The 14,988-nt window shown below is 35.5% G+C and overlaps 1 long non-coding RNA gene across 1 annotated transcript; it reads left to right on the forward strand.

Annotated features, from left to right (window-relative positions):
• The first annotated feature begins 1,934 nt into the window (after positions 1–1,934).
• Positions 1,935–10,228, forward strand: LOC132623839 (uncharacterized). Its single transcript, XR_009576444.1, has 3 exons — positions 1,935–2,407; positions 3,310–8,476; positions 9,962–10,228. It is a non-coding gene; the product is annotated as an uncharacterized LOC132623839 (long non-coding RNA).
• Positions 10,229–14,988: the final 4,760 nt, after the last annotated feature.

Raw genomic sequence — 14,988 nt, forward strand, 5'->3', positions numbered from 1 at the left:
ATTTAGGATCATATCAATAAGGCACACTTTTTGCAAAAGCCTTGCCTTGCGAAATCTTTTTTTTTACTGAGCGGGAGTTCGAACCCAGAACCTCGGCTAATTTCGGCCACCTTTTTCAGTGAAGGCTAAAAATTAAAGACCAGCAATTTGAGGGTCAAAAATTAAAGACCACCTCAAAAGAAAGCTAATATGCGCAAAAAAATACGTTAAAAGAAGAGACTAATATAGGGCCTCCACAAATGGATTTACATCTCATAAGTTGTATCGGGGGTTGACTTGGTCACCGAGACCTCCGTTGGGAATTCCGAGGCCACGAGTGCATTCGTAGCGTGTTTTTATGTGTGTCTACATATGTGGTATGTGAGCAGATAGCCTCGGGTGATAGTCAGGATTTCAGTTTGAGATTGTGATTTTTGGTTCTGGTGCCTCGCTGTAGCGACATTAGTACCGCAGCAGCGGCACCGCTATACCGGTGGCCATGCCTAGAAGCGGCCCAGTACATTGATTGGCTGACCACCACAGCGGTCTGAGGGAATGCCTAAGCGAGACCGCCGCAGTGGTCTTATGGTCGCAGGAGAGCCCTAAGTCCCTCAATCTTTATTATTTCGACTTTAGAGTTATTGGGAGCATTTCGAGGTGATTCTTGGGGGAGAATCTTTGTGGTAAGTCCTTCTATCTTCTTGCTATTCCATTTTCCATAATCACCTCAAGATTCCATTATCATGCTAGTTCACTAAGAGTTTAAGATTTAAAGAGATGGTTCGATGAGTTCTTTATTTTAATCTATAAAACCTTGAATTATTGATTGGGTTAGCTTCATTAAGCATGGATTTGATGATTAGAATCTATTATTGCGTGATTCCTTCCTAATTAGTGGCTAATTTATTGAATTGGAAGTTAGGGTTCCTATCCAAATTTGGGGGCTTTACCTAGAATCGGAATTTAAGTAATTTGTTAGTTCTTTTAGCTTATAATTGATGGGAATTGATTACCTAGAACATTAATTTCATGTTGAGACCTATAGATTCATTATTTCATCTTCCTAGTTCATAATACCCATTCCATAGGTTGAGATCTGGGTTTTGAATAGAATTAAGGGTTAACTGATGTCTCTTTTTTATTCTAATTCCATATTTCAGATATGATTAGACTTCCATTATCGCGAGGATCAAAGGAAAGGAAAGACTAAAGTGTGATTGGTAGAGACTTTGATGTTCGGCCTTCTAGGTAGGTTACAGTTTACCCTATGGTGAGACTTTGATTAACGAAGCATATATTTTGACGATATTGTCGGAGAACGCACGTAAACCTTCGGTGTAACATCCCGTATTTTCGTACGTCGGAAAGCGTGCGAGTTAAATGATATTAGTAACGGACACGAGGTTATCCCCCAAGCTTATAGGTGGTTAAAGTGATGGTACACATGTACCGTAAGGATTTGAAGTTAAACAAATCTAAGAAAATAAGTTTTGTCGAGGATCGAAATTTATTTGATGAAATACGGTCCAAGCTATAATACCCCGTATTTTTGGATTAGGAAATTAGACCGTCCAATATGAGAAAATTTACTCGAGGTTGGAAGATTTAGTCACATTCAAGCATGAAAATCAAAAACTCGGTGTATACAAGAATGAAGTCCCGAAATGATTTAAGATGGGAGAGTATGACGATGATAGTTGAAAATAATATTTTATGTGGTGCAAACAAGGATATGGGCTAGTGCTATACCACATGATTATGATAACGAGTATATAAAGTGTGCTTAAAATGATCATTATTTAAGTGAATTGAGATTAAAAAATTAATTATGCGTAAATGGTTAATTGATGAACTTAGTGGGAAGTTAATTATTTAATTATGGATTAAGTGGGTGAATTGTTTTGGGTGTCACCCCCTAACGTGGCAGCACCTTGGATGACAAATTATATATATTGCTATGTGGCATTTTAGGGAAGTCTTCTTTTGGAAGTTTATCTTTAAGAGTGGGACCCACGGTCCACTAAAAGAATGTAAACATTTCCTATATCACTAAAGTGAATATATTTGTGGGCAGCAACCATTCTTAACTTTGGAAAAGAATTCACCTGAAGGATCCAAATGAACACCATTTCATTTCACGTTGGGATTCAATTTGGAAGCAAAAAAAAAAAAGGGTACAACGACGTTTTTCTTTGAAGATTCATTATGAAGAGCCAAACAAACATTCAACAACCATTTGATTTAACCATGGGAAACAATTCATTTGATGGAAGCAAAGGCAGCAACCTCACGTCCCATTTCAATTAAGTTATTGTAGTCTTTTGGTTGCAGTAAGCTCATAATAGAACGAACTGGGTACAGTTGTTCAAGACTAAGGTGGAAGAAGATTCAAGAAATAAGAGAAGGAGAAAAACAAAAGAAGAAAAAGGTAAGATTTTATTCCTTTTGGCTTGAAAGAAATATATATATATATGTGTTGTAGAATGTGGAAAGGAATGTAAAGTGTGAAAATTGTGTGTTATGGGTATGTGCATGTGTGGCCGAAAATAGTGTTGGTGAAGAGGGATTATTAAAATTTTATTTGTTATGTTAATTGTGTTGTTGAAGCCTTGTGATGGAAATGGAAGAAAAATGGTTCAAGTTGGCATGAAAAATTGTTGAAAATGATTATAGGAACTTATGTGATTTTAATGTAATTTTTATGTAATTATGGAAATGGAGTTCTAAATGTGAATTATTATGTTGATTGGTGAATTTGGAAGGATGCTAGTCCATATTGACATGAAAGATTGGTTGGTAAGTTGTTATGGGAAGTTTGGTGATTTTATGGTAGATTTATATAATGATGAAAATGAAATTGTTAAGGTGCGAATTATGATTATTGTTAATGAAATTGGAAGATGAAAATGTGTTATGAATATTTATGTCGAAGATTAGAGGTTTCGGATGAATTATGGTTTTGGTGGAATTTTTGTATATTTTGTAAATATTTCATAGAATGATATGAAATGCTTCCGAATTGTATTGGAATGATCTTGATTAGTAAATGAATATGAAAACATTGATATTGGTTTGGAAGTGCGAAGTTAGATTGGAAGTTGTCGCACTATGTAGAAAGAATACTATTCATGCTAGAATGCGTTTTAATTCGATTGTTGATGTTGTTGGTATTGTTTGTTGGTATGGTTGTTGACATTTGGAGCCGAGTTAAATCTCGGGGATGCTGTATGTATAGGGGAGATGCTGCCTAAATTTCTGTAGACAAGTATGAGTTAAGATTGAATTCCTAAAGGCTTGTAATTGATATTTGGTAATTGTGACCAATTGTAGATTTTGGAGGAAACGGGAATTGAGTTTGGAGAGGCGTAAGGAGTGAATAAGGTATGTAAAGCTTTACCTTTCCTTCTCTTGGCATGTCTTAGACATAATAGGTTTGGATACGAGCCTCGGGGACGACTCTACTCTTAAGAATTCGCGCCTAAATTTGCCCCTTTTTTCATTCAGTAGAATTGAATTAAATATTTTATGAATAGTTGGAAGTATTGCCTAAACATCTAGAACTTGCATAAATAGGACCCGACTACCTTAAAACTCTCACAAGTGACGTCATGAAATGTAACGTACGTAAATTGTGTACGCTACCTCATTTGACCCGAGGCGGGCCCACTTTCCCCGATTCCTCTCCTATTGTGTATTGACTTATTTTCGAACGATTTTAAAGGAAACATTTTAACTACTCGTCTAACTACTAAATGACAATTGTTGTAAATATTCCGCTGAGTCTTATAAACTGTTTTGGAACATGGAAACGATCCCAGAAAAATTATTTTTACGTAATCTATTGTGACATCCGAACTACACACACTAAGATTATCGTCCGATTTCACTATTATGATTTGTTATTCGAGATGTCCCATCGAGCCTTTGTAAATGTATTATGTTTTATATTGCATTTAGTTTCCCACTACTTCACTCGTGGATGCCTTAATGCTTCTTTCACTGAGCCCGGGCCAGGATATGTTATCACGCGTATTCCTCTGCATTGTTCGCCGTGCCCCGATGTGAGGGGGCAGGTATGACATGTACATGGGTTTTGGAGTTATGCTGTGCCATGTACGTACATTCTGATATTTGATGATATGACATGATATGGCCATCTGATATGTTATGATATGTTACAGAGCTATTCCCTTCTCTGGAGTTATGTTGTGTTGTGGCGCCAGTGATGGGGTGGCGACTACGTTCTGTTCACTTAGTCCCTTAATGGGGCCGGATATGGCATATGATTTCGCATACACCATCTGTGTTTTGCAAATATGCATTTGACATTTTGGGCATTACGCTCACTTTCTGTACATTCAATTTCGATTATGATTTTATTACTGTACTTCAGGCTTTACATATTAAGTACATATTCCGTACTAACCCCCTTTCTTCGGGGGGGGGGGGGGGTGCGTTTCATGCCACGCAGGTACAGACGCCCGATTTGCTGACCCGTCCGCTTAGGATTTTACTCAGTTGTCTTGGAGTGCTCTCTTGTCCGGAGCCTACCTTTTGGTATAGAGTTTTTATATTGTACATATATGTGTTATTCAGGGGTATGACGGGGCCCTGTCCCGTCTTATGTTTCTGCTACTATTCGTAGAGGTCTATAGACATACATGTGGGTTGTGTATATGTTTTGGGTTGATATGTTCTGCGATAGCCTTATCGGCTTCTCCGTGTTATATATGTTTATCTGTGGTAATTAGTAACGTTGTTCGTCGTCTATATCTGTATATTCTGTTTATATGCTAGTTTGGTTGCTGGGTACGTATGGGTGTCCAGTGCAGACACTAGTCACGGCCTACAGGGTTGGGTCGTGACAAAAGTGGTATCAGAGCAGTTTGTCCTCGGAATGTCTACAGGCCGTGTCTAGTAGAGTCTTGTTTATCGGTGTGTTGTGCACCACATCTATAAACAGGAGGCTACAGGACATTTAGGATGTTACCTTTCTTTCATATCTAAGATCGTGCGATAGAGCCCAGCCATAGGAAATGAAATTCCTTATACTAATTTTTGATTTCAGCTGAAGAACGATATCGACAGAAGAAAGCGACCGATGATATTGGCAGTTACAAGGTACACAGGTAAGTTACGGTGCGAAAGAGCCATGTCGGATAAAGTAAGAATATTGGAATATGATTGAAATGTAAAGTTGAAGGATGAAAAAGAAGGTGGATAGGAAGGTATAACAGGACAGATCGTTAAAGGATCAGGTACGCCTCGAGGTGTAATATGTGAGGTAAGTCCCGATACCCTTATACTTTTTTTGGAAATTGGGAGCCCTGTGTGGCTATGATATGATACGATATATGCGTATATATGTTGGCCCTGTGAGGCATTGTTGGTATTTCCTGCGTGCAGGTTTTGAGATAGTAAGAAATACAGAGGAAACTCTGCCAAAATTTTCCTAGAAATTAATTAAAACTGTGAGATAAATATTAATTGGACAAATGCCCTGTAAGTTATCGACATGTGACAATGAGGTCCCATAATTTAAGACAGAAAAGTATGCCGATGATGATTGGAGATAATATTGATGTGTGCATTAAGTGGCTATGGACTAATGTTACAACACATGATTATGATAATGAGTACACGAAGTGTGTTAGAAGTGATTCATTATTTAAGTAAATTGAGATCATGAGATTAATTATGTGTGTAACGGGTTAAATGGGGATGAATAATTAATTACCAAATTATTATGGGAGACAAAGTGGATGAGTGTAAATCCACGTGGCATCATGATGTTTATATCAATATATAATTATTGTTAGGTGTTAATTTATTTAGTGGACACGTTTGGAAGAGAATGCTTTGTAACCATGAAAGTGTCAATTATGTGGGCCCATTTAAATCTCTACATATATGATCTTACCATTTCATTGTTGATGGGACCAATATGGTCAGATTTTTCCCACAAATAATCCACAAATTCTCAAAGTGAAGGGACAACAAGGTTGGAAATTGATTACTAAAGCATGCCATGTTTCCACGTTTTGGTCTTATCACTGTGGAATTTTTATATTTTAAGTGGATCCAAGATGAATAAGCATTATTAGTGATTATATGAACCTTTTTCTTATCCTTTACATGGAAAATTTGCAAAAACAATCTGTAGCTTCTCACATTTTTTTTCCGTTAAGAGCTCCAAGAACAAATTCTAATGCTATCAAAGAATACAAATCAAAATCTTCAAGCAAACCAGAGATCTGTTGGAAATGAATTAAGATTGAAGCAGAATAATTCTTGGTATATGAGGTAAGAATTCCCCTTTACTAAATATATTTAAATTCATCCAGGTCATAATTAAATTGTGAGACGGGAACTACGAAATTAATTATGGGGGTGAATGATTATGATTGGATTATTATGGGAGTAGCCAAATTATGACCACTTTCCTTGGAAATTCAATACTAACTGATGTCAGGAGGACAGTGGTATTAAGTTAAGCAAGGAGAGACACGGCATGATAGAAGAGTAATTGCTTCGTCATGGGGCCACCATAACCAGTATACTTATATAGGACTTGTTTAACATTCGCGGACGAATGTTCTAAAGGGGGGAAGGATGTAACATCCTGTATTTTCGTACGTCGGAAAGCGTGCGAGTTAAATGATATTAGTAACGGACACGAGGTTATCCCCCAAGCTTATAGGTGGTTAAATTGATGGTACACATGTACCGTAAGGATTTGAAGTTAAACAAATCTAAGAAAATAAGTTTTGTCGAGGATCGAAATTTATTTGATGAAATACGGTCCAAGCTATAATACCCCCTATTTTTGGATTAGGAAATTGGAAGATGAAAATGTGTTATGAATATTTATGTCGAAGATTAGAGGTTTCGGATGAATTATGGTTTTGGTGGAATTTTTGTATATTTTGTAAATATTTCATAGAATGATATGAAATGCTTCCGAATTGTATTGGAATGATCTTGATTAGTAAATGAATATGAAAACATTGATATTGGTTTGGAAGTGCGAAGTTAGATTGGAAGTTGTCGCACTATGTAGAAAGAATACTATTCATGCTAGAATGCATTTTAATTCGATTGTTGATGTTGTTGGTATTGTTGTTGGTATGGTTGTTGACATTTGGAGCCGAGTTAAATCTCGGGGATGCTGTATGTATAGGGGAGATGCTGCCCAAATTTCTGTAGACAAGTATGAGTTAAGATTGAATTCCTAAAGGCTTGTAATTGATATTTGGTAATTGTGACCAATTGTAGATTTTGGAGGAAACAGGAATTGAGTTTGGAGAGGCGTAAGGAGCGAATAAGGTATGTAAAGCTTTACCTTTCCTTCTCTTGGCATGTCTTAGACATAATAGGTTTGGATACGAGCCTCGGGGACGACTCTACTCTTAAGAATTCGCGCCTAAATTTGCCCCTTTTTCATTCAGTAGAATTGAATTAAATATTTTATGAATAGTTGGAAGTATTGCCTAAACATCTAGAACTTGCATAAATAGGACCCGACTACCTTAAAACTCTCACAAGTGACGTCATGAAATGTAACGTACGTAAATTGTGTACGCTACCTCATTTGACCCGAGGCGGGCCCACTTTCCCCGATTCCTCTCCTATTGTGTATTGACTTATTTTCGAACGATTTTAAAGGAAACATTTTAACTACTCGTCTAACTACTAAATGACAATTGTTGTAAATATTCCGCTGAGTCTTATAAACTGTTTTGGAACATGGAAACGATCCTAGAAAAATTATTTTTACGTAATCTATTGTGACATCCGAACTACACACACTAAGATTATCGTCCGATTTCACTATTATGATTTGTTATTCGAGATGTCCCATCGAGCCTTTGTAAATGTATTATGTTTTATATTGCATTTAGTTTCCCACTACTTCACTCGTGGATGCCTTAATGCTTCTTTCACTGAGCCCGGGCCAGGATATGTTATCACGCGTATTCCTCTGCATTGTTCGCCGTTCCCCGATGTGAGGGGGAAGGTATGACATGTACATGGGTTTTGGAGTTATGCTGTGCCATGTACCTACATTCTGATATTTGATGATATGACATGATATGGCCATCTGATATGTTATGATATGTTACGGAGCTATTCCCTTCTCTGGAGTTATGTTGTGTTGTGGCGCCAGTGATGGGGTGGCGACCACGTTCTGTTCACTTAGTCCCTTAATGGGGCCGGATATGGCATATGATTTCGCATACACCATCTATGTTTTGCAAATATGCATTTGACATTTTGGGCATTACGCTCACTTTCTGTACATTCGATTTCGATTATGATTTTATTACTGTACTTCAGGACTTACATATTCAGTACATATTCCGTACTGACCCCCTTTCTTCCGGGGGGGGGGTGCGTTTCATGCCACGCAGGTACAGACGCTCGATTTGCTGACCCGTCCGCTTAGGATTTTACTCAGCTGTCTTGGAGTGCTCTCTTGTCCGGAGCCTACCTTTTGGTATAGATTTTTTCTATTGTACATATATGTGTTATTCAGGGGTATGACAGGGCCCTGTCCCGTCTTATGTTTCTGCTACTATTCGTAGAGGTCTGTAGACATACATGTGGGTTGTGTATATGTGTTGGGTTGATATGTTCTGCGATAGCCTTATCGGCTTCCTCGCGTTATATCTGTTTATCTGTGGTAATTAGTAACGCTGTTCGCCGTCTATATCTGTATATTCTGTTTATATGCTAGTTTGGTTGCTGGGTACGTATGGGTGTCCAGTGCAGACACTAGTCACGGCCTACGGGGTTGGGTCGTGACATTCGGGCTTGAAGTTGGATTGGATATTGTCTTAGGTTGGGCCTTGTTGTGTGATTTGGAACTAGCCACCCTGTTGCGTTGTGAGTTATCTTGTTCTATTTGTTGTTTGCTCGTTGCCACGTGGAGATAGTAGATATTGGTGACTAGTGATATATCTTGATGATAATATTGTAGCACCTTACTTGTTCCTATTTTGAGACGAGGATTGTGATTTTATTGTGGCTTATTGTGTAGCCTTTTTATTAATATTGTTGGTGTGCCCATGTGTGGTACTATTGAGATTGATTTGATTATGGATATTGAATTTATATATTGCATGCATTCTCATCCTTCATGATATATTGTTGATATGTTGATGATATACAAGGAAACACACTGTTATGAGCTGGGCTCAGTTGGATGAGAGTGACGTGAGGATCAATGTCCGATGTTTATTCCAGAATCGAGGTATGAGTGCTAGTAGCGATTGCCGAGATCTTTGCCGGAATCATGAGGATTGGTACATGGACTTCGCGGGTCCCCCATAGGTTGTGCTGCCGAGATATGATGTTCTATCATCGGAGTACATGTGTATCGGTGCATATGCATTGCATCCATATTTCATACATTATTGTATTGCATTGTACCTTTAGCTTCATGAGATATTCTTGTGATATAGTTGTGATATACAAATTCGGATTGGATGTACTGAGACTTGGTACAATTGGGTTTAGATGCAATAACATAGGTGATGACTTGTACTTGGTTACTGGCTCGTGTTGACTTATACCTTGTTGATTTACCTGTTTGTCTTACTTTATTGCCTTGATATATATTAGCTAATCTTAGTGATATAGTTGCATCCATATATCACGAGACATATGCATTGCATCCATATTTCATACATTATTGCATTGCATTGTACCTTTGGTTTGATGAGATATTCTTGTGATATAGTTGTGATATACAGATTCAGATTGGATGTACTGAGACTTAGCACAGTTAGGTTTAGATGCTATAACATAGGTGATGACTTGTACTTGGTTACTAGCTCGTGTTGACTTAGACCTTGTTGATACTTGTTTATCTTACTTTATTGCCTTGATATATGTTAGCTAATTTTAGTTGACCTATGATACCTACCAGTACGTGTTGTTTGTACTGACCTACACTTGTTGTATTCTTTAATGAATGCAGAGTCTCACGTGGGATCGACGTCTACCCCTCGTGGCTGAGAGTTCAAGGCTGCTGATTCGAGTCTGTTGGTGTGAGCATGTGGACGCTTTGCTACCTGAAGACTCTTTTCTATTATGTCTTACTGTGCTATTCGAAGAGATTATTGAGATTATTGATGTATTATTATTACTTCAAGACTTATAGATTTTAGTTAGATGCTCTTGTATGACCAGACCAGATACTGGAGTGGTTTTTGATTTACTTCCACACTTCTTATATATATTTATATGTCAGACTTACGTTACTATCTTCTTCTGCTATTTATACTGTGTTTGTGAATATTGGGTTAAGGGTTCGCCTACCAAGGTGAGTTAGGTAGGTGCCCGTGCAACTTGTGAAATTGGGTCGTCACAAGGCTCAACGGAATTTTTGGGTCTCCTGAATGGCCCAAGATGTCATATTCATTTGGTTTAGTAGGCCCATCTCGAAATTGTGCACATTTTGATTTACACAAATATTCCTTTTTTTTTTAACCATCATTTAGAATTTGTCCCAATTTGTAAGCATTATTCAAAATGGCCTTTCTAAATTACCACTCAAGACAACGCTAAACTGTGGCTAAAGTTTGCAATATCTTACAAAATTTCAGAATATGGTGTAACCTTTTTTTGTAAGAATTTCAGTTTACTGGAAAAAAAGGGGTCCTTAAATTATACCAAACTCTATTTAATAAATAATAAATAGAATTTGGATAATGAATTATTTTTACCTGTCATTAGTAATAGAACACTTGCCTTTATCTACTGAATAGTAAGATTTGCGAATGCAGATTAAAAAAAATATATCTTAGTTTTTCTTACTTAGACATATTCCATTTAAAATCTTAATTCTGTCACGAAAACCTACATCTTTGAGATTTTCCTCCTTCGATATGTGCAGTCTTGTAAGGCAAAATAAGAAACATATGTGAAATTTTCGTTGGTTGTCCCTTTTTGGAACAACTACTTAGAAAATGACTCTCTTTTATTTTTCTTGCAACTCATGGACCTTTTAGACTACTGCCTAATTTTTGCCATAAGAATTTTTCACTTTTTCCCAGAACTTTTTCACTTTATTTGAAAATCAGCATTTGGCCATGAAAATTCCAAATGAGTGTATTTGAAAAACACCTAAAACCCTGTTTTCACTTTCTATAGATTCAAACAACTAAATATTCTTTGCAAAAACTATAACTAAACACAATTCCATTTTCAACTCTAACTTTAAAATTTCAAATATAAATAAAGCGAAAATAGTTGGTTTTAATGACCAAACGCCTACTAAGTTTGAATAGTTTATTCATTTGTTACGGTAAAGTATGGGTGTCAAGGGGCCAGATCAAGCAGGGCCGATCTACCAAAAATACAATCTGGCTTGTTCGGGCCCCTAATTGAATACCAGGTTGGGAGCTAATAATTGATAGGAATTTAAGAGAAAAATGGACGAAGTACAATTGGGGTAAAAGGTCTGCATACAATACTAAAGCTATTGTCTATCTAGAGTGTAACTATCAAGATCAAGAAAGTGTTCAAGGGGTTATCAGTACTATTGTCAAGTTGATGCAAGTAAAGAGTTATGGTAATTTGTTTTAGAAGTTGTGTACCGTAATAGAGAGTAGTTATAATTTAAGAAATTTTTAAGCAAATGATTTATGGTCACTAAAATTTCTATAGCTTATCTTAGGCCACGACTTTCCAAAAACAAGTTTTCCTTAAATATTGTGCCCAAACAAGTACTTTTACATAAATTGAGACAAAGCGAGAAGTAAAAAATACTACCAATAGAAGTCTTTATCAAGTAGGTATATATAAAGACTATGGCATGATGTACAATTACACTAGTGTCATTATGAAAGTGTAATCGACTTTAGTTGCTTTTAGCAAATAGGTGTCCTGCCGGGTATTATTCGTATTTATTTATCAAATCTTCCCTCTCTTAACATATTTATATTAGTTATATTTTTTGGTAAACTTCTCTATCTTTGCAATCATGATTTTTTTTCCACAAAAGTTCTATTTGCTGCATTTTTTTTATTGGATTGATTTTCTTGATCCTAAAATTTCTACGCTCAAGGAGAAGGTACAATGCCAACTTCAATTTTCAAATAGAGAATATACTAAAATTAAAAAAAAAAAAAAGAATCTTTTGACTTTGTTTCGATTTTTTCGTTCTTATTTACTTTCTATTTATTTTTCGGTTCATTCCCTTCTTTTTTTTTTCTAAAGAAAATTCTGTAAGCTTAATTCACTATGATTCAGATGATAGGGATGGTGTTTCGTAAAAAAAAAATGGTAAACATGGCAGTTGTAGAGGTATATGAGCTTTTAAATCTTTCTTTAGATGAAAATTTTAGATTTGGGTCTTGTTTTCTAATAGATTAATGTTAGTATCTCATGCATCTACCTTCTTCTATATTATGTTTGTTCTCTGTCAAAATGTTCATTACCCATCTCTCCCTTTCTTGTACCGCTTTCTTGTTTCTGCCATTAAAAAAAAAAAGATGGGATACCTCGTTGATAGCTTTTTTGTATAAATGCAGCCTCAATCTCCTTCCCAATTTCAAAATGATAATCAGTCTCCTTGATTTTTTTCTTATTGCCCCCCTCCCCCTCCACCCCCTGACCGACAAAAAAGAAACTACAACATTTACCTTTGAATAAATATAAACTACTAGTACTTGGTCTTTAGCTTCAGTTTGTGTTTAAGATTCTGTACAACGTTCAAAGAAAACGAAAGAGAGGAGAGAGTTATTTACGTGACTTCCCTATGTAGCATACACATGCACTTTTTTTTTTCTGCAAAACATAAATAAATGTACAAGACTCAAATTTACTTATCTCCTCCTTTCTCTGATACAAATATTGTACAAGACTTTGAAGAACTCTCAAATTTTTTGTTTTTTAACTACGTTTTTAGTTGAAATAATTTTTTTTGGCCGATATGATTTTCATTTTGAAAATGGCTGTACATTTTACAGGTAAATTTAATCTTTTTTGTATCTCTTTTTATGGATTTTTTTTTCTTTCGTTCTAGTTTCTTCACTGATTTTTCATCTTCTTACGCTCCATATCCCCCATTTCATCTCTTCTATATTTCACTTCTAGAATTCTTGCCTAAACCCAAAGATTAGTGACAATAAGTCTAAATTATCACCTTAGTGTTAGCTCTCTTCCACCAACAAAACCCCCTCCTCCAAAGCTCTTCCCAGCCATACCTCTGAGTTATTTATTTCTTGGTTTATTCTGCATTTTTATGTTTTGTTTTCACCGTTCTTCAAGCTGTTACAACATATTTTTTGTATTTAAAAGAAAATCACAGACATAAGCTACAGATGAGGCCATTTTTTGTTTAACTTGGCTATAGAATCTAGAGTTGTCTTAAGTGTCATTGCCAACAAACTTCTCCTTTCTCAAATTCAAATATTGTACAAGACTTTGTCTCTTTACATGGCAACACCAAAAATGGTCACAAAGATTTTTGAAGAACTCTTAAATTTTTTGTTTTTAACTACATTCCTAGTTGAAATAAAAAAAATTGGCTGATGTAGTGCTCATTTTAAAATGGGTGTACTTCATTTTAAAGTAATTTTATTCCTTTTTGTATTTCTTTTTATGGAATTTTTTGTTTCGTATTCTTCATTGATTTTTCATCTTTTTAAAGATCAGTGATAATGAGTCTAAATTATCACTTCAGTTTTATCTCTCTTCCACTAACAAACCCTCCTCCTCCAAATCTCTTCCCCAGTCATACCTCTAAGTTATTTATCTCTTGGCTTATTCCTGCATTTTTACGTTTTGTTTTCACTGTTCTTTAAGTTGTTGCAATATATTTTGTATATAAAAAAAAATTACAAACATAAGCTACAGATCTTCAATGAGGCCATTTTTTTTTTGTTCAACTTGGCTATAGAATCTAGAGTTGCCTTAAGGTGTCAATTCCCAACAAACTCCTCCTTTGTCAATTCTGCTTTAATAATGTTGAGGGGGCCAATACGATCCCGTGTAGAATAAGTGTTTAGTTAGTAATTTTTTTTGCTGATATGGTGCTCATTCTGAAAATGGGTGTACTCCGTTTTACAGGTAAATTTAATCTTTTTTGGATCTCTTTTTATGATTTTTTTTTTCGTTCTAGTTTCTTCACTGATTTTTCATCTTTTTAAGATTCATATATCTCATTTCATCTCTTCTACATTTCACTTCCAGAATCAGAGAATAAATAGCAAAAAACGAAGTACAGGTAGTCAAAATACTATGAATCTTTAGTAATTTGGAGGTTTTTGGAAATTGACACCTTAAAGCAACTCTGGATTCTATAGCCAAGTTAATTGAAAAAACTACCTTATTGAAAATCTGTAGCTTATGACTGTGATTTTTTCTTTTTTAAATAGAAAATGTTGCCCAAGCTTGAATAAGAGTGAAAATTACACCTACAAGTTAAATACTATGAATCTGGGATTCGGAATCTCAACCCTTGTGTGATCATACCACTATCATATTTGATATGTGGAGTACAACGTTGAGAGTCGAAAGAATGAATTTCTTGGTTAACTTGTGGCAAATAAGACCACATAATGTGGATACAAATTGGACTATACCATCTCTTGACTTTGCTCTTCTTTATTTTTCTTTGAATAATAAAGATTTTCGTGAAAATATCTCCACAGTGAGTATTTCAATTATATTTTTAAATTTTATCACTTTTGTGTATTCTTGTAACTAATTTTTATGTTATTTTGCAGCCGGGTATATTTTTGAGATGTCATGCTCCAAATGTTCCAATTATTTTAGTTGGAATAGTACCAAGTAAGAATTTAACTTGCAGTTGTATTTATGTTTTTCTTTTTTCTTTTTATTTTTCTATTAACTGATTTTATTATGTTGTAGCTCAAGGCAATCATGTTGTTACTGACGATGAGGTAAAAAATTATTTTCCTTTTTTGGTTTATTTTGCAAATTGATTTTTGTCTATATTAAATTTGAATCTATTCTTTTCTTCAATTTCAGGCTAAA

This window comes from Lycium barbarum, chromosome 2, assembly GCF_019175385.1.
Source record: "Lycium barbarum isolate Lr01 chromosome 2, ASM1917538v2, whole genome shotgun sequence".
NCBI classification, from domain to species: domain Eukaryota; kingdom Viridiplantae; phylum Streptophyta; class Magnoliopsida; order Solanales; family Solanaceae; genus Lycium; species Lycium barbarum.